Source organism: Castor canadensis, chromosome 5 (assembly GCF_047511655.1).
Source record: "Castor canadensis chromosome 5, mCasCan1.hap1v2, whole genome shotgun sequence".
In the NCBI taxonomy this organism is placed as follows: Eukaryota; Metazoa; Chordata; class Mammalia; order Rodentia; family Castoridae; genus Castor; species Castor canadensis.
The window spans coordinates 132825254-132844336 of record NC_133390.1 but is presented as its reverse complement, the minus strand read 5'-3'; the positions used below and the strand labels follow the sequence as shown (position 1 = coordinate 132844336).

Here is a 19083-nt window from a genome sequence, read left to right as displayed (position 1 = left end):
GAGGTTTATCTAGCTCACCATTCTGGAGGTTCAAGGGTATGATGCTGGCATCAGCTCAGATATGGTGAAGTCTCTTTGGCTGCATTACATGGTGAATGGCATCATGGTTGAAGCACAAATAAGAAGAGATCACGTGGTGACACAGGAAGACATAGAGAGTGGCTTCCAAGTGCAGTACCTATAGTGACCTAATTACTTCTCACTAGGCTCCTCCTCTATAAGGTTCTGTTGCCTTCTTTTGGGGACACACTTAAGCCATATTCAAAACTTACCAGTATCTCAGTCTCAGATCCCTTGACAATAAAATGGGGATGCTGATGCATTCCTTAAAGATTTCAGTGAATCATCAGAGATGCTTAGCACAAATCCTGGCCTGAAGCAGGTGCTCAGAAATGCTTCACACCTCCCACTCCACTTGTTGTAAATTCACCTGTGTCCCTTAACTGGGCACTTGAGGTCTTGATCATGCATACATTTTTAATTATTTTCTCAGCCTGTCAAGTCCCAAATAATACAATACCACAATTTTTTATCCTTTTGGCTGGTGTTTTAGACAGTGCTAGGAGTAGTTGATGCCTCAAAGAAATGTTTGCTAACATGTGATTATCAACTGAAAGCCATCAAGTGTCTTCAACCATCAAAATCACCAAATTCTTGCAAACAAATCTACCTACAAGCACCACAAGAAGTCATATAATGAGACAGCTCCCAGTTTTTGAAATTGTTTACATATTAGCTATGAAAATAAAAATAATAATAATAATAATAACCAGAGCAGTGAGTCTGCTCTGGACTCACTGGTCCTCAAGCAGTGCTGTGAGCTAGGTACTACCATTGTTACCACTTTACATGAGGAAACAAAGGTGTAAAGAGGGTCAGAAAATTCCTCAAGATCACAGAGCTCTACACTGTGAAACAGGACACTAAAACAAATCAATCAGCTTCTCTTTCTTACCTTCTGCCTAGCCCTTGATAACTAGCTACTAACTTTACCAGCTCACTAATGGGAGGCTTGAAACAGATGAAGACCACAAGTCCAGACATACTCTCGGAGTTCATTTTCACAGACTGAAATTAAGTGGTTCAATTCATTTCCAAACTACTAAATTCATTTCATGGCTCTCTAGCCTACACTGCAGTCTCCCAGCCTCGCTGATCCCCATTCTCCCGGGCAAATGGTGCAGTGGACAACACTCTGAGTCCTCCTCTTAGAGCAAAGTGGCCTTTGGTGAGGCACAGCCTTTTAATCTTTCTTATCCCAGTGTCAATCCTGCATTGAGCTAAATAGCATCCATCCATAGCTCCCTATCTTACTCATCTATCTAATTGTGTATTCAGTTTCTCTTCTTTGAATGGCTCGATTCCATATATCCAAATATCAATTCCATCCATCCTGGCATACAAGGAGCTTGGGATTCTCCATGATCAAATTCTTTCTTTCACACCCAGAAGCAGAACCATTAGGTAAGCCCACGTACTTACTCTACCTTAATGAGATTTAGGAATGACCCTCTGCCCCACCACTTGGACATGAGCCCCCTTCCTGTTTCTGCTTTATGACCTTAGTAGACCACTAATTGCTCTCTATGCTTCTCTGATCTCATTTGATGCTTAATTCCCAGCATTGAGTATGTGCAGTCTAGCAATCAGACTCATCATCAAAATATAAGTTAAGCCATTCCAATCCTCCCCTCAAATCATCTACCAAATAGTTTTATTCAGAGGGAAGGCCATGGACCTTACACACTGCAGACCCTGCCCCATGAGGGCCCTGTTCCTCTCAGATTCCTTTTCCCCATGGCCCCTTTCCTCCTATATCCATGATATACTGGACTTCTTGCTGTTTTCCAGTAGGCCAGTCCTCCTGGGCCATTGGGCCTTATTCAGTTAGTCTCACTGCTCATAGTACTATGGCCTCAGATTTCTTCATGGCCAGATCCCTAACCTACAGAGGACATGGGTATGAAGCCCCTTCTGAGACTCTCTGCATTGCCCCTTCTTTCTCAGGGAACATAGCATGTACATTGCTGCTGTTCAAATGCATTTACTAGAGTCCTTAACAGGCTCTGTGCTAGCAAGGATTCCATACACATTCCCAGGACACAATCTCATGCCCAAATCCAAACTCTGGGCTAAGTCTTTCCTTTGGAGAAAGATGAGATGCATATTGTGGGCTGTGGGTCTGGACTAGGATGAGATGCAGTGTGGGCTATTGGTCTGAACTCCTGAGTGCCCCAGGAGGGTGAAACCTTGAGTGCTCGGAAGTACCTATCACTAGTTCATGTGTGCCACTCAGACAACAATGGCAATAGGGAACTAGTAAGCACATGCTATTTGCCATTCCCTGGATGCTTCCATGTGCTCTTGTCCTGAGGATGTACTGTGTGAACACACTGCAGAGCCATCTGCAACTTCTCTCTGAGGCAGATATAATGGTTTCTCCTCAGTGAGTCACTTTTTTCCAGTGTTTTGAACTCTTCCTGACCTCATTTCTCTTTTGCTCACATCTCTGTCCTGGGATTACATCTCTAAGTGATCCTGTCTTTATTCTTGCCTCAGGTTCCTAATGTCTTAACTCAAAAAGGACCATCCCAACTGCTGTGTTTAATACTGCATGATGCCCACAGCACTCTGGTCCCCTTGATCCTGCTGCAATTTTTCCTTCTTTATTGTATTGCATTTTGCAACTTTCAGTCTGGCATGTTTTTACTCATTTATGATGTTTGTTGCTTTCTATCTTCTTCTGTTGAAATGAAAACTCCATGAGGGTAAGGATCTTTGTTTTGTTCATTGGTGTAACCCTGGCAAATATGACAACACCTGGACTATGATAGACACTCAATAAGCATTTATTCACAAATGAATCAGATCATCGTTAAGTCAAAGGAGCAAGGAAAAGAAGAGTCAAGCATGTAGTAGTTGTGATTGACTTTAGCACCAGGTGCTCTTCTCCGCCACCACCTCTCATTTATAATACAACAATCAGAATTTGCACCAATTTGTGAAATACCAAGTGCTCTAACTACTGTGTCTTTGTAACAACCAATATTTATGTCATAAAATAATCCCTGCATTATCCTTCTGGACTCAGTCAAAGGTCAGACTGGTTGGCTGGTCTCTGCTCTGTGATGTATGGTGTGTCAGATGAAGACTTGATGCTACAGTGACTCAATAACTGAAGGCTGAAATTACCTGGAAGCATATTTAGGCCCACATCTGGTGTATAAGTGGCAGGATAAGTGGAAGGAACCACAGCTGGGTTGTCAGTAGCAATGTTTTCACAGGGTGGTTTCTCCATGTGGTGTCTTCATGTAATCTGGTTTGAGCTTCATAAAAGCATTGCTGGGTTCTAAGAGCCATTGTCCTCAAGAAACAGGTACGCCTTTTGTGACCCAGCATTAGAAGATACAGCAATCACTTGTACTCTAGTCACAAGCCTGCCAGACTCAAGGGAGAGAACAGACCCCATCTCTGGATTGGAGAAGTGTCAAAGAGCTCATGAAAATATCACAGCCCAGAGGAGCTCAGGAGTCATGACAACATTTTAATGGGGTCCTGGAAGAGAAGAAAAAGCATCAGATAAAAAGTAAGGAAATCTGAATAAAATATTCACTTTGCTTCATAATAATGTATTACTATTAGTTCATTAATTATAACAAATATACCACACTAAGGTAATAGGATAATTTTAAGAGTAATGGCCATGTGGTATACGGAGACTTTTTATACTTTCATCACAATTGTTTTATAAACAATACTCGTGAACCTACCACTCAACATGAAAGCTAGAACATTCATAATAGTGAGTATTAACTCAATGGTCTATCCTATCCTATCTCCTTGTCTCTCCCATAGTCTAAATAAGATGGTGTCCATCTGCATATTATCTTTTCTTCTTTCTTAACAGAATCTGACTATACTTTCTGAAAGCTACATTTAGTTTCAGACAAATTCATGGTGTTTCTTAGTTGAGTGATCACTGACTCATTAGCAGGTATATCTAAGAAGAAGAAGGATAAAAATAAGAAAATACATTGTTATTGGTTATTATGATTTATCAATACGATTATGTTACAATGAGTGCAATCAGTATGTAATTCAGCCTTTCCAACAATACTTGTAAACAGACTACATGAAGGGTGAAGGGCAGCCCTGGAAGCTTCTTTAGGACTGATTTTAAAATTAAGATCTAGAGTCATTTATTCAGCACATAAAGTACATTTGCATACTCCACTGAGGGTATGAGTGCAATACACATATTCATGCCTTCAAAATGCACACAACAGGGAAAAACAAATAAATATATATAACAGAAAAATGTCAATAGTACAAAAAACACTAAATCAATTGTTTAAGGATATCGGGGTATTAAAATTCTTCCCAGAACTGCTGACTCTTGGTTAGGAAGTTGAAGGTCTATCATAGGGACAGGAAGGGGAAGGATGGTAGTAGAGAAAATGTTCCAGAAAGATGGAGCATAAATTTCAACTCATAGCTACCTGAAGCAACATTGGGTCTAGAGAACCCAATGGGAGCAAGCAACAAACAAAAGTGCTAAAGAAAGGAGCAAGGGACTCCTAATTACTTGTTATAACTTTGCTGTCTAATGCAGTAGCCATAGGCCTCACATAATTGCTGACCTCTTGGGACAGGCTGTCACAATATGCTGTACTGTGAAGTGAACATAAGATTCTGAAGAATTAATAATGTAAAATGAGCATGTATAATAGCTCACTAATATTTTTAGGTTGAGTTCATTGAAACAATAATGTTTTGGATATTATGCATTAAATAAAATATACTCTCAAAAATTAATTTCATTCTTTAAAGACTTCATTCGATGTAGCTTAGATGTCTCTTGCACAGTGCTGATCGAGAAGATTGACCTTACACAGCATCTGTCACATCCTCCTTCAAGATGAATTTGACCAATCTGCATTTTGGTTGCCTCTCTAATACATGAGATTTTATGGTCTTTAAAGAATGTCATCTCATTAATCTGCAAAATCTCTAAAAGTAACACCTGAGTTTTGATAGAGCATGATATAGATTTTAATTTGTTTTTCATGAATCGAGGGAGATGACTTATTTTTTAAATATATACTTTTTCTTTATATATCATGCTTGAAGCAAAAAGAAATTATAGTTTCTTGTTCCAAATCAATATTACCAACTTTCTAAATGCATAGTTCTAACAGTCAAACAACTGTTTGGGGGCTGGGAAGGTAGCTCAGTTGAAAATGCTTGCTAGCATGTACAAGGCCCAGGGTTAATTCCCAAGCACTATAAAAAGTCAGAATTAAAAAATAACTTTTTGGAGATACTGAACACAATCTGGTTTCAGATATGTCATTAATGTGTGTGTGGCAAATAGTGCCACACTTCCCTAACATTACTTCATCTTGCAGTGCCTCTTGGATAGATTTCTGCATGAAGTACTTAAGATTCAACAGAGAAGTTTATTTCATAGAGCATGGGATTGTTTCTAAGGACCTCCAGTACCTGCCAATCACACCTCCTCATAAGACAGGTGCAGGAGTGTGAGTCCAAGGCTGCACTCTCAATACCAAAGCAGACAGGACACTTGTCTCTCAGGAGACAATTCATGTGTAATGAATCCAGTGGCTGTGCCTCTCTTGGGGTAATATGACATCTTTTAGTGCAGTAATAACCAGAGATTAACTTTTACCTAGGAGTAGGAGAATAGGGAGCTCTGAGAGACCTAACCTTGAGTAAATCTTCTCCAACACTGTCTTTCTGTCTTCCTGCAGGAAATTAACTGATATTTCCAACACGTTTGGTCCCTTTGTCCATGCTGATAAAAACTGAGTGGATGAAGTCTGACCTTGATGAGTTGAGGCTGAAATTTGTCATGGTTTGGGTATCAAATGTCCCCCAAAGGTATGTGTCAAAGGATTGGTCCTCAGGCTGATGGTGCTATTGGGAAGTATTAGAACCTTCCAATAGCAGGAGCCTAGTAGAAGGAAATGAGCTCATTGGTGGCATGCCCAATGGGGGCCCAGGCCCCATACTGTTCTTTCTGGCTTCCATGATTCACCTTGTGCTCCTAACCATGATGTGCTGCCTCACCACAGACCCAGAGCAATAGATCCAAGTGACCGTGGACTGAAACCTCTGAAACCAAAGTAAATCTTGCTTATTTTCATATTTTGTCACAGCAATAGAAAGCTAACACAAAAAGTATAGACAGAAATGAAAGTAACAGTTGTGTTGACCATAGAAGGAAAAATTAAGGAGATCTTATTCTATGCTGGGCATCTTATTCCCATTACCTCATTTACTTCTGAAAGCAATATGTCCCACTTATTAGTGATGATGGAGCAGGCACAGAAGGATTAAGTGGCTTGCCCATTGTCCCACAGCTAAGAAATCATGAAATCATCACAAAAGAGTTGCCTTCCTACAGAGTAAGCAGTCATTACTATAGACGAGTATCTTCATGTATTTACGCCCTTATTCTACAGTTGGCATAAGGAGAGAGAAATCAATGCAGAAAGCAGAAAATGCAAAGTTGCCATATCAATGAAAACTATGGCCAGTGACTGTCAGAAACTCTGGGTTCCTCTGAGAAATAAGATATTCTGCAATCTTCCTGGCAGTCAGGGGTAAGGAAAGGAGTCCCTCAGAGATTTTGTAGGTAGTCAAGCCTCAGATTTGGATCTAGGTCTGGGTGGCCCCCAAAACTTACAGTTCTGACAAATGCTATCATGAAGAGGCTGCTGTTGTGGGCTCATGGACCACACTTTGAATTGCACTGGTAGGGAAGACTCCTTATAAGCTGGTCTTTTCCAGATGTTCACAATTTCATCCTTTAATTCAATCATATGGAACCATTGTGCCCTGGACCTTCAGTGCCCTTCCTCACCTTGCCTGCCTGTTCCATACCTATCTCTAGAGCTGTGACTCCCCCAGGCAGATCCAGGAGTCTGCATTTCAATAAGCTGTACAGATGGTCCCAATGTAGCTTGTTTAAATCTAGTTAAGCTATTGCAACAGATTACCACAGACAGGATCATTTATAACAAACAAAAGTTATTAACTCACAGTTCTGAAGGCTGGGAAGTCCAAGCTCAAGTTTCTGGTACCTGGCAAGGGCCTTCTTGCTGCAACATTAACAGAAAGTATCACATGGTAGAAGGGCAAATGCACGGTGTCAGAAGGCACAGGGCCTCTTCTGCAGACTAATGTTTCAGAACCACTGCTGTACAATTTCATTGTCAAGGGGAATTTCAGTTCTTTCCAAATGAACATTCCCACTGTAGATTGTACATATTATTGAGACAGACTCTGTAACTTGACAAATCTCTTATATGTGTTTGATCATTGTAACCCTTAAAGGACACCTGTGCATTATCTGGTCAAATTTTGAGGAACCTGGCTCCAAATTAAAATCACATAGGGAATTTTTCTTAAATAGGATATACCTGAGAATCTCTGAGAGACCATGGACCAAGAATCAGGTAGTATTACCAAGATGCAAGGAACCTGTGGTGTTCACTCTTATGAGCTGAGAATTGAGCTGGGGACATTAATATCTCTGTCATGCAGGCTGAGTCAGCTTCCTTGGCCAGAGAAAACACCCAGCAGAAAAATAAGGTGCTGTGTTGGAGGTGCACAGTTATCAGTGTGGAGGGGAGTGGTCCAACAAAGCAGAGAGGCCAAGGGGATGTGTGGGGGCACCAATACCATCTGCCTCTTACACCTGTTGTATTTCTGCCTGAGGGGGAATTCACCAGTGTTGGGAGGAGGGTGTGTGGAATGCATTGGTTGCAGAGTAAGGTGGCCAAAGCAGGCTATCCCCTAAGATATGGGATTGGAAGTGTGGGAAGATGGAGGTGAATAAAGGTTATATGATTGGTCCTGAGGGTGAGGCAAGGTAGAGGAGGTTCTCATTAACCAAAGGAAGGTAGAGGACATCAGACCCTCTTCTCTTGGCATGCTCTGCCATGAAGACAAGTCTGTAGGACTCCTGTGAGTCAGCAAGGTAGCTTCTCCCCACTCCATCACCACCACCAAGGCAGGCCTAGCTTCCAGACTGCATATTACTAAGCTCTTGGCAAAGGCCAGCTGCTCCACCTGCAGCAGCCAGACACCCATTTAATTAGCATTTGAGAAAGTAATGTTGTAGAACTACAAAAGGGTAGCAAAGACTGATTCAATCTATGTATCAGAATCATTATGAATTCTATGTGCAATATGTATTACAAAGAGAAATTGAAAATTAACTAGAAATTGCCTGCTGCTCCCCAGGTCCCCACCAGCAGTCTCTCCTGTCTGTTTCCTATCCCCCACCCCCACAAAGCAGTCTACCAACTGTGTGAAAAACAAGGATGCTTTATTGAACAGTAAAGAGTCACAGTTAATCTAGAGTCTAGACTACGAAAAGTCTGAGTAATCTGAAATTCTGGCCCCCAAACAGAAAATTTTGGAATGAGACCAGTTTGAAGATGAGGACCAGGCAATTTAGGTGAGATAATCTTCAAATCAAAGACAGAGAAGAATCTTTTAAAACTGCCCTTCCAGGAGGCCAACCCCAAGGCCCACATCAGTCAGAACATCTTGGCACCCTGGGTCACTGAGTAATTTCCCATCCTGGCCTGGCAGACACATCACTCACATCCAAGTGACAAGGACAAGGGATGAAGCTAAGCCGATTCCTCAGGTGATGAAGGAAGAGGAGGCCCTGCCAGTCGTGTTCATGCCAGAATAACTGATTAAGTTGGCAGCCCTTGAAATGGCCTTGTCTGTAGGATGTGACCTCTCAGACCTATCTAGCACCCATCACATATGACACAGCTACTACTCCAGTATGAGACTCCCTCCAGAGCTTATACAGGCCTCTTGAGGTTTTCTTCCGTTAGAAAAAAATTGCACAACAGATTTCATAGTGAAATCTATTCAGAATAAGTCATTTGTAGAAATGAAATGTTCTTAAAAATGTCACCTTCATTAGAAATTATATTCCCATTTCACAAGACAGGGACAAAGCTGAATTTAAAATTTCTCATAAAAGTAAAAATCAAAGCAAGACAAAAAGGCACACAGCAGCCACCACCACAGCAGCAAAGCCTTTCTAGGCCTGTGGAGTAAGCACGTTCTGACTATGCCATTCCCCATCATTTAATGCTCCTGCACTTCTTTTCCTATTTGGTAGGATACTTTTGGGAGCTGAACTAGCTAGTTCTGCCAGCTGCTTAATGTACGAGACAACAGAGAACCAAAGCATGCTTTGGGCATCCCAGTTCAGGAATGTGTTCCCCATTATTGAAGCTTCCAACTGTAGCTGATGGCTGTCTTGTTAACAGAGATCTCAGGACCAGAGATCTCTCCCCTTTCCCCCACATGAGATTATACCACAAATATTCACAATTGTCTGAAACTCCTTTAAGACTCTGAATTAATTTCTCTTGGGGTTGATTCTGTTTTCAGAATGATTTTTAATATCCAGGTCATGGTAATGTGTTAAGTTTGGGAATGTCTAGATCATATGCTTATTGGTCAATAGGAGTCATCCATTTCTTATTCTTAGGTGTTGGCATTAGAGAAAGAAAATCAATTTAAAAATAATAAAACAAACCATGCCCTTGGGAAATTGGCACATACCTCAGGGAGGTCAAGAGTTCCTTATAAGAAGGAAAAGATGGATCTGTAATTTCCAATTTGTTCCAATGTAACACAATGATTGTCACGTTTTGGTATCTCCATATCATGCTTATTTTGAAATATTTTGAAAAAAAATTGTAATGGTCTGAATATTTTACATATCTTTGGAATGAGCTGATCTTTAAATGACAGAATTGACGGAACTCTTCGTTACTTTCTAGAGGTTGAGTAGCCATTAAGATACCTCTTAATTTCTTCTCTAGTGATGTCTCCTTTCTGTATCCTCTAGATTTTCTAGAAGAGAAGGAATAAGTCCTGGTGTTCTTTACATCAAAGAGTGATTATAGTTTACAATAATGTAATATATAAATCAAAATAGTTAGAAGGAGAGTTTTTTTTGAGACAGGGTCTTTTTAGCCCAGGTTGGCTGGAGCTTGATATACTCCTGCCTTAGCCTCCCACGTGCTGGGATTACTGGCATAAGCTATCATGCCTGCTTCAAGAGAGGACTTTTTAATATCCTCATTATAATCATTTAATATGTAGATCTGTCACTGTGATTTGGTAATACTGTGATTACTTTGATCTTTTTATTTGATTTTCTTTTTCACCCAATAATTGTTTGAGTACACGTTAAAATCTAGGTTTTAAGTACTTTTTGCTTTTTTATTATACTATTAAACTCCAGTTTTCTTACTTATGACCAGATAATGACTAAATTTCTGATTTTTACAATTTATGGAGGTTCTCTTGCTCTTTTTTGACCCATTGTATCATCACCTCTTGTGACTATTTATGGGCACTGGAAAAGATTTATTTCTTGATTTTAAGGTACAAAGTTTTTTTGTTTGATGGGATTGGGGCTTGAATTCAGGGCTTCACACTTAACACAGGAGGAACTCTACTGCTTGAGCCACATCTCCAGTTCATTTTGCTCTGATTATTTTGGAGATGGGATCTCATGAGCTATTTGCCCAGGCTGACCTTGAAATGTGATCCTCCCAATCTCTACCTTTCAAGTAGTTAGAATTACAGGCATGAGCCCCTAGCACCTGGCTCAAGGTACACATTTTAAAATAATAAGTAGATTACCCTTATTGATTTTTAAGTGTTTGTTTGTTTTGCTACTGAGGTCTTGAACTCAAGGCCATGTGCTTGGTAGGCAAGTGCTCTGCCACTTGAGCCATGCTCCAGCCCTTTTTGCTTTATTTTTCAAATAGAGTCTTATGCTTTTTTTCTCCAGGGACAATCTCAGACCTCCATCCTCCTACTTCTTCTTCTGAGCTAGGTGCAATACAGGCCACTGTGCCAAGCTCCTCTTATTAATTATTATATTTAAGATTTCATGTCTGCCTTATATTTCTGGTGTAATTTGGAGACTCCCATTGCAGCATCCAGCTCACATTTAACCTCCTGTAATTTTCCTATTATTAATATGGTTGCTATGTTATTCTGTGGGTGTTAACTGTGTGCTTCCTCCCTCAGCCACTTAACATGTTCTCCTCTGTCTTGTTTAATGATTTTTGGCATGGATTCGATTTAATCTGATGCTGAGATTGATTATCTGCTTTCTTTTGCATACACATGTTAGCCTACAATGTTGCACATTCTTCCATATTTGGATTTTTATCCATGTCTCTAGACATAGAATAAATCTGGGTTTTCATTTTAGTAAATCATTTCAGCCCACTTGCACTTCTGAAATGGCAATTATGTTTTGTTTTAGCTGTTATTTTATATTATGTTTTCTATTTTTATTGCTTAAACTTATTTCCCTATGGTTTATTTTCAGTACACATTTTTTCCAATTACAAAGAAGATTCATGTTTCCATTTCAGTGGGGTGACTATAAACATGACTTTACATAATACCTTTAAATATTTTTTGCACATCTCACAATTGTCAATGGTAGCTATCATATAATAAGCATATTCCTTCTTCCCCCACTTTCATCTTCCTGTCCCTGCATCTGATTTTAACTGGTTTCAATCTCTTTCACATTTAAGATTTACCTCCATGATCAAAAGCCAATGTTTAGCCAATTCCCCAGTCACCCTGTCTCTAGAACCAGGACCTGCTGAAATCCAGGGAGGTTCCCAGAGAGCATCAACCTCAACCAAGGATTCTCAGCTTGTGACATGGTGTACCATGTTCAGGGCATGATGCCACCAACTTCTTGACACTGTCACAGAAAAAAGATTTAAGAAAGAGTCTAATTAGATACAATGTTTTAATTAGCAAAACAGAAAAGCACAGCTGAGTAGGCTGGAGATGTGGGCACAGAGGAAGCACACAGAGACTTGTGTGTGAGGTGTATTTATGAGGCTCAAGTCAGCCTGTGGATCTGTAAGTCCTTATTTCTGTGTATACTTCTTTGTTTCAATCATCTGGCATGTTAATCATTTGCTATGACAACCCTCTTTTATTTATAGCATATGTTCTCTCAGAACTGACAAATTTGAGATTCCCAGAGTTCAAGTCTCCTAATTGTATTGGTGATATATGTTCGATAATCTACCAAGTACTTTCTTTTGGAAGATTTTTATTTAGGGCAGAGAAGCCCATTGTTGGAGATACTTATTTTCCCTTAACAAGGTCCCTTTTTTAGTCCCAAAGGTAAGTTTTGCCAGATGTTTTTCTTGAGCTATCCACCTAAGTCTTGCTTATCCAGAGCTCTGACAAAAATCATTAGTGCAAGATTAAGAGCACAGTCAGCTGCCTAACGGGAAGTGAGAGACTTCAAGTTACCAATTAATACAGCATTTATCTTAGTTCCTGGCTCTTGCTTACCATGCCCAAATGTCCCTAATTTAGCCTGCCTCAACCCTAAGGTTGATGGTGCCAGATACCCAGTGTGGCTCCCCAATTGGGAAAGGAGGCTGGAAGATGGAAGAGCTTAGGGGTCCAGATTTGGGTGGCTGAATGGGGTGGCAGAGGTTGCCGCCCAACTCCACAGAGCAGGCTATTACCATCACTGTCTGTGGTGTAGTCTGTCATGGAGTATGTTATACAGCTCTGCCTGGTCATGCTGGGGTCCCTCTCCCAGTCTCCACAAGGAAGAGTCATGTGACCACTCCTTTCCAGCCTATGCCAGTCAGCTCTCCATCATCTACTCAGGTGACCAGGATCCAAGCAGCGACACTGTAGGCCACCCCCACGCCACCCATGACCTAGAAGGACCACCTTTACATGCCAACTCAATTCAAGGACAACATACAATTTCTGTGATGGATCTGGCCAAGCTGAACCAGGTGGCAAGACAACAGCCTTACTTTGCCATGATGAACCGCAGGACTGATTCACTAGAATAGACTCTAGGTCTTATAGGGCACGTTTGTGTGCATCTACTCATATCACCCATGAAATCACCATTCCAAGAATCTTAGTTGGCTGCATAATCAGGCACTAAGGCACCAACATCAATGAGATCCACCAGATGTCCAGAGCTCAGATCAAAACTGCCAACCCAGTGGAGCCCAGTAGAAGGCTCTTCTGGTAGGCAGGTAACTATCACTGGCCCAGCTGCCAGTATTAGTCTGTTCAGGATCTAATCAATGCCAGCTTTCCTTGGAGAAGGGCATGGGGTGCAGCCACAACAGTGTAGATTCACTCATACCCCCTTCTGCTGTTTTCCCATAACCCAAATGTACAATTTCTAGTCAGTAATTCCATGTTTTAAATAATTTGTAAGTGTTCGATTTCTACACTTTATCATCTGCTAAGAATTGAAAAAAATCACATTGTTTGTTCAGACATTAATGTTGGGATCCATATTTAGTTCTGTAAACTTTTCTCTGTCTTTTACTTTTCAGTTTTATACCTTATAAATTTTATTCTTAGTTATTGATAAGAAACATAGGAGTAGAATGTTAACAAATTTCAGTTAGTTCTGTAATATCAAGAATTTAAGAAATTTTATAAATGAGTTGGTTAAAAAAAAAAACACGTACATATATTCTTTATTTTCAGCTTTAGATATCCTTGAATTTCCTCTACACACAGTTGAACATGAGGATATAGCACACCCATCAACTTTCAGTTCCCCCTCCACAAACACACAATTATGCTGTTATTTCATTGGGAGACTCCACAATATCTCCATTCTAATGTCACTCCACCTTTGTTTCAATTTTGTTTTCATGGCTAAATAAACTTGATTTTCATGAAAAAGCCTCTCCTTGATTACTTATTTTCTTACTTGGCTAAAGTTCTTCTCTAGGTGGGTCCCTCAAAAATCACTCAAGGGAAAAATCTTCTTAGAGTGACCACAGCTTCCCTGTGACACGTGTTGTCCTTTTTCTGGACAGCAACATGGCTGCATAATCAGACTTAAGTGGTTCTTACTTATAGAAGGATCTTTTCTTTTAGCACTCTGTTGTCTTGTTCTGTACTGTCATGAAGAATTCTGAGGGCAGGCTGAATTTGGCTCCTTGTACATTGCTTACTATGCTTACCAGTCTGCCGCAGAATGTACACCCTTCATTTTAGACATTCATTAAACATACTAAGATAAGCCTGGTTTTAGCTGTTCTGGATCAATCTTTATTAGTACACTGCAAGTCCATTCAATATAAAATCTCTCTCTTTCTCTCTCTCTCTCCCTCTCTTTCCAGGGACAGTACTGGGATTTGAAATCAGGGCTTTGTGCTTGGTAGGCAGGTACTCTCCTACCTCCAGTCTTTCATGCTTTAGATATTTCTTAGATAGGATCCCACACTTCTTGCTGGGAGATGGTCTGAATTGAGATCCTCCTACCTATCCTTCCTGCATAGCTGGGACCACAGGTATGAGCCACCATGCACACCTTTTTGATGGGATCTCTCAAACTGTTTACCTTGGCTGACCTCAAACAGTTTTCCTCCCAATCTCAGCCTCCAAAGTAGCTGGAATTACAAATGTAAATCACCTGCCCAGCTATCAATCTCTTTTTGTTTGCTTTGGGAAAATTTTCTTGCATCATGGCTTTAAACATTCCTGTGTTTCACTATTTTGTATTTCTTCTTCTCAGGCACAGTGATACTTGGTGTACCACGTGACCTATCTTCCTTGCCTTATGCTGATGCTACTTTTAACTGTTGATTTCCTCATCACTTCAAACTATTTGTTTTCTCCTTCCTGCCTCTTGGGCACTGTTTCAGCACTGTAGGCTTTCCTTGCACTCCCTCCAACCTATTCAGGGAGGAAGGTTCCTGGCTTATTTTCCTGGCTCTGCTATACTCTAACAACTCCATTTATTCTCACTTCTCTCTTCTAGATTGCTCATTTCTTTCCTCAAGTACTATATTTCTGGAGCACATGTCTTTGTGTTCTTATTCAGTATGGATGAAGTCTACTTTACAGATTTTGCTTTGTTTGCTTGTTTTGTTTATACAGTAATCCTGCCTTATTTCTGGATTTAGCACGTGGTTTTGACCAAGCTCTGTCAAAACATAATAAATTAAAAAAACAAAAGAATTTCAAAGCAAAAAAATTTGACAATCTCACACATGCATTCATGACATTACATACCTCAGTTGATGTGGAGAAGTTCATACCCAGTCCTATGTTATTCTCAGTTGTGTTAAATCATTGTGTGATTTGCTGAGTATTTCCTTGTCCTTAATTTTGTGAAAATATGTCTCCCCATAAGCAAGGTAAAAGTTATGATAATCCTCCCATGCCAAAAAAGGGCATGGAATGTGCTTAATTGAAATGATAAAGTAAAAAATTTGAGATTTGTCAAAATGTAGCCTGCTTTTTAGTGGAAATTGCGTGACATTATGGGCAAAATGAATCGAGCATCCCAATGCAGCACTGAACTCTACATATCCTGAGCATTCATAGTTTCTCCTCAACAATGATCTCCTTGAACCATGGACACCAAGAGTCTACTGTAGATAGATAGATAGACAGATAGATAGATATATAGAAAGATAGATAGATAATTGATAGATAATTACTGGTTTCAAACATCTTTCCATAGGAGGCTTTTTTCTGTACATTTTCTTCATTTGCAATACACTTTTCCCCACTACTCCTCTCCTCATTATTCTTATCTATTTTACCATTGCTGCTTTATTTTGCTATAATGACTCAAGTTTGAATCAGGTGAATTTTTTTCCAGACCATTTATTAGAAAATAATTTAAATATTGAAAGTCATGGAAATAACTGGCAAGACAGTTGTAGTTTTTCTTATAACCAAAGATTTTGTGAGAGTCTGTTGAATTTGCTTCTCACAAAAGATCAGTGAAGACAACTGAGTCACAATAGAGGGACTTCAGAGGAAGACTGCTTCCTGCAACTACGGATTTCCTCATTCAGTGACCCCTGGGCTGTTTCTTGGAATCAAGTTGGGGTCAGAGGTCCCGAGCAATTAGCAGTGTTCTCAGGTTTAACTGGAATAATTGAGGAATATGTGATTTGAATCTCAAGCCTTGCTCCACAGCTTAAAGAAACTTACTTTTCTTGCTGATGTGAAGCATGCAGCCAAGCAACCTCTCTCAGTATTCCCCAGATGAAACCCTGTGTCATATCCACTGCTTCCAGCAGCCCTTCTGCCATCTGGAATTGGGGAAGGGTTAAGTTCCTCCTCCTTCGGCAGATAGGGGAGTTTATGTTTCTGTTTGTCATTCTACTTGCTGCTTTTTTGGACGTTTTCCATAAATAAAACAAGGAAATAGAGTTTTTACCTCTATCTTTAAAATAAGAGCCCCTATCACCATTATTTTTGGATTTGTAACTATCTTCTAATATTCTCTATATATATTGTAACTTTATCTCTAGCAATTTTATCAATCCAAAATCATTGTTTAGTGTTGTCAAATCCATCAGATTTCATCTGATAGTTTGTGCTTTCAGTCTTTTCTTTAAGATGTCCTTTCCTTATCCCCATTCACAGAAATATCCCATGTGATGTCATCTACCCATTTCCCACAGTGTTCTCTGCACATTGATCTTGCACCCGTTTTCTGAATATGGGTTAGGAAAACAGAAACCCTGCTTCCCAGTCTTCAAGATTCTTTGGATCCTTACTTTCTCATACCCTCACTGTTCACCCTGGCTTGAGCCATGACCCCTCTGATATGACTACATAGCCTTACCACAAAGCTTCTTTCTTCCACCTTTGCTCCCTCTCATCACAGGACTCCACAGAATGAAAGCCAAAGTACTTTCAGCCCTCTGGCCTCCACATGAGCTGGGCCCCTCTATCTCTGATCCTTTCTTCATCCACTGCCCTCCTCTCATCTCCAATCACCATGACCTCCTCAGACAGGAGCCTGTCTCAGACTCCTGCCATAGACTGCTGCCATTTTCTGGAATATTCTGTCCTCGGTTATCTGTTTGGTTCATTCTCTTATATCCTTCAGTTTTTACACCGCATCTTCCTAATGCCACCCACCTTAACCACTATACTGAAAATTTCCACTGCCTTTCCCTCTGTAAAATTTAATTCCCCTTATACTACTCTATTTTATCTTTTTTCAATAACACCTACTACTTTTCAGCATAACTCACAATCTATTTTTTATTTGCCTGTCTCTCTGAATTTGAAGGAATGCTTTATGACCACAGGAGTCTTAGTGTTTTATGTACTAAGATATCCCAAATTCTAGAATACTGTCTGGCATGCAGGAGAGAGCCTTAATAAATATTTATGAAATAAATTAATTAATAGTTCATTGAAATAACATGCAGAGGAGTTTATTGATAAAATTTGATCAAACCCACTCACATGGAAGCTCAGTATCAGAATACTACACTCAAATGATAATGCAAATAAAGTAAACTTTGAATTCTTTTCAATATAGCCCATCTTCTCAAGCCTTCCACTTGCTTACAGGTGTTCTTCAGCTGTGTCAAAAAACATGACCCCTTTTCTGAGCACACTGTGGATGAATGGTCTCTGGAGCCTAATGTGATATGTGTTTCCCCTGAGCCCACTGTGGACGTGTGTCCCCTGAGCCTATATGGTCCCATGTCTTCACCTATTCATTCATTCACTTTACATTCTATAAACAGCACTTTCAAATGTTGACCTGAATAGGTCCCTGTCCTTTACACATAAACAGCATGACTTTATTCATATATTGTTTGGGCATTTTAAGATAAAGAAACATACTTTTCATGGATAAAACCATTGATGCCATAGCTCCTTGGCTACCCCCTCCCAGATATCTTACCTGAGGATATGGGTTCCTTTGTGCCCAGGTCTTTTATGCTGGGCTTCTCTTCTTCCTCCAAGGACACCTTCCCTACTGGGGTGGGGGTAAAACACAAGTTAAAAATACAATATCACCCCCCAAAAAAAGTTCACTGTGAGCTAATTATGCAGGGTAGTTGTACTCTGTCTGGAGACAAACTTCCTCATCAGGCCAGGCCCTCAACTTGCTCTGCACAACCAAGGCTCTTAAAGTGCTTTCCAAGAATTAAAATCAAATAAAAAAGTCTTGCACCTGAAATTTATTTTTCCACCTTGCCTTGCAATGAAATAAGTCTTTCAAGAAGCTTTTTTTTTTAAATATATAAACATGATGTCTTATATTCTGCCCCTGCAGAAAGTTGGAGAAGGAAGAAAACAGGAAGGGGGAGGGTTGGGGAGGGGGGGGTGAAGAAGCAGGAGAGGGAGGGAGAGGCAGGAAAGGGCAAGGGTGAGGGTTCTGGAGGGAGAGTCAGGGAAGGGGGGAGGGGAGGCATGAGGGACTTCTCAGATGGTGCACACAGCCCCTGCAGAGCTTATGTCCTCAGTTCTCAGTCACCACCAATCCAAGAGCCTGACAGCTTTGGAGGGGGCAACAAGTGGATAAAGATGAGAGACAGAAATAGAGAGAGAGACAAGTCACAGATCAACAGTAAGACATGTCCTAAAAGCAAAACACAAGAAAAGAGAGGATCTATTTCAAATGTGGAAGCATGCCACTTTTTCTCTGTGAAAATGCTGTTTCCCCCAGGCAGTGTGGGATACATGGTTACTTTGATACCATCCTGCTTTTCAGAAAAATAACCAATTTTTATAGACTACAGGTTGATTCTTATAATATACTTTTGTGTATAATTCATGGGATGTCTGTGGTTAAAAGAAAGGATGTGACATTTGACATATCTGACAGCTAAAATATACAGTAATCATCAGCCATCCTCAGCTAGTGCTGTGGGCAGACAAGGTCATTATGAAAGTATGGATAGGGCTTTAGAAACTGAAGGATAAATGCAGTTTCCATTTCCAAAAATTTGTTATGGAATTTATGTGTGATAGTTTTGATTGAATTTAAGAATAACAATATAGGGTGTGAGGGGTTAGTTTGTTCTCCTTTATTGTAACAAAATACCTGAGACTAAGTAACTTATGAAGGAAAGACACTGATTTAGCTCACAGAGGAGGCAGCGTCCAAATAGCACGGCACCAGCTCTGGCAAGAGGCCCCTGGATAACCATCATGTCATGGCAGATGACATCATATCATGCAAGAGGGAGAGATCAG

General features: G+C 40.2%; 1 pseudogene; it reads left to right on the top strand.

Annotated features, from left to right (window-relative positions):
• The window catches only part of LOC109680040 (poly(rC)-binding protein 1-like), a 46941-nt pseudogene extending 33678 nt beyond the window's left edge, over window positions 1–13263 (top strand).
• The last annotated feature ends 5820 nt before the right edge of the window (window positions 13264–19083 follow it).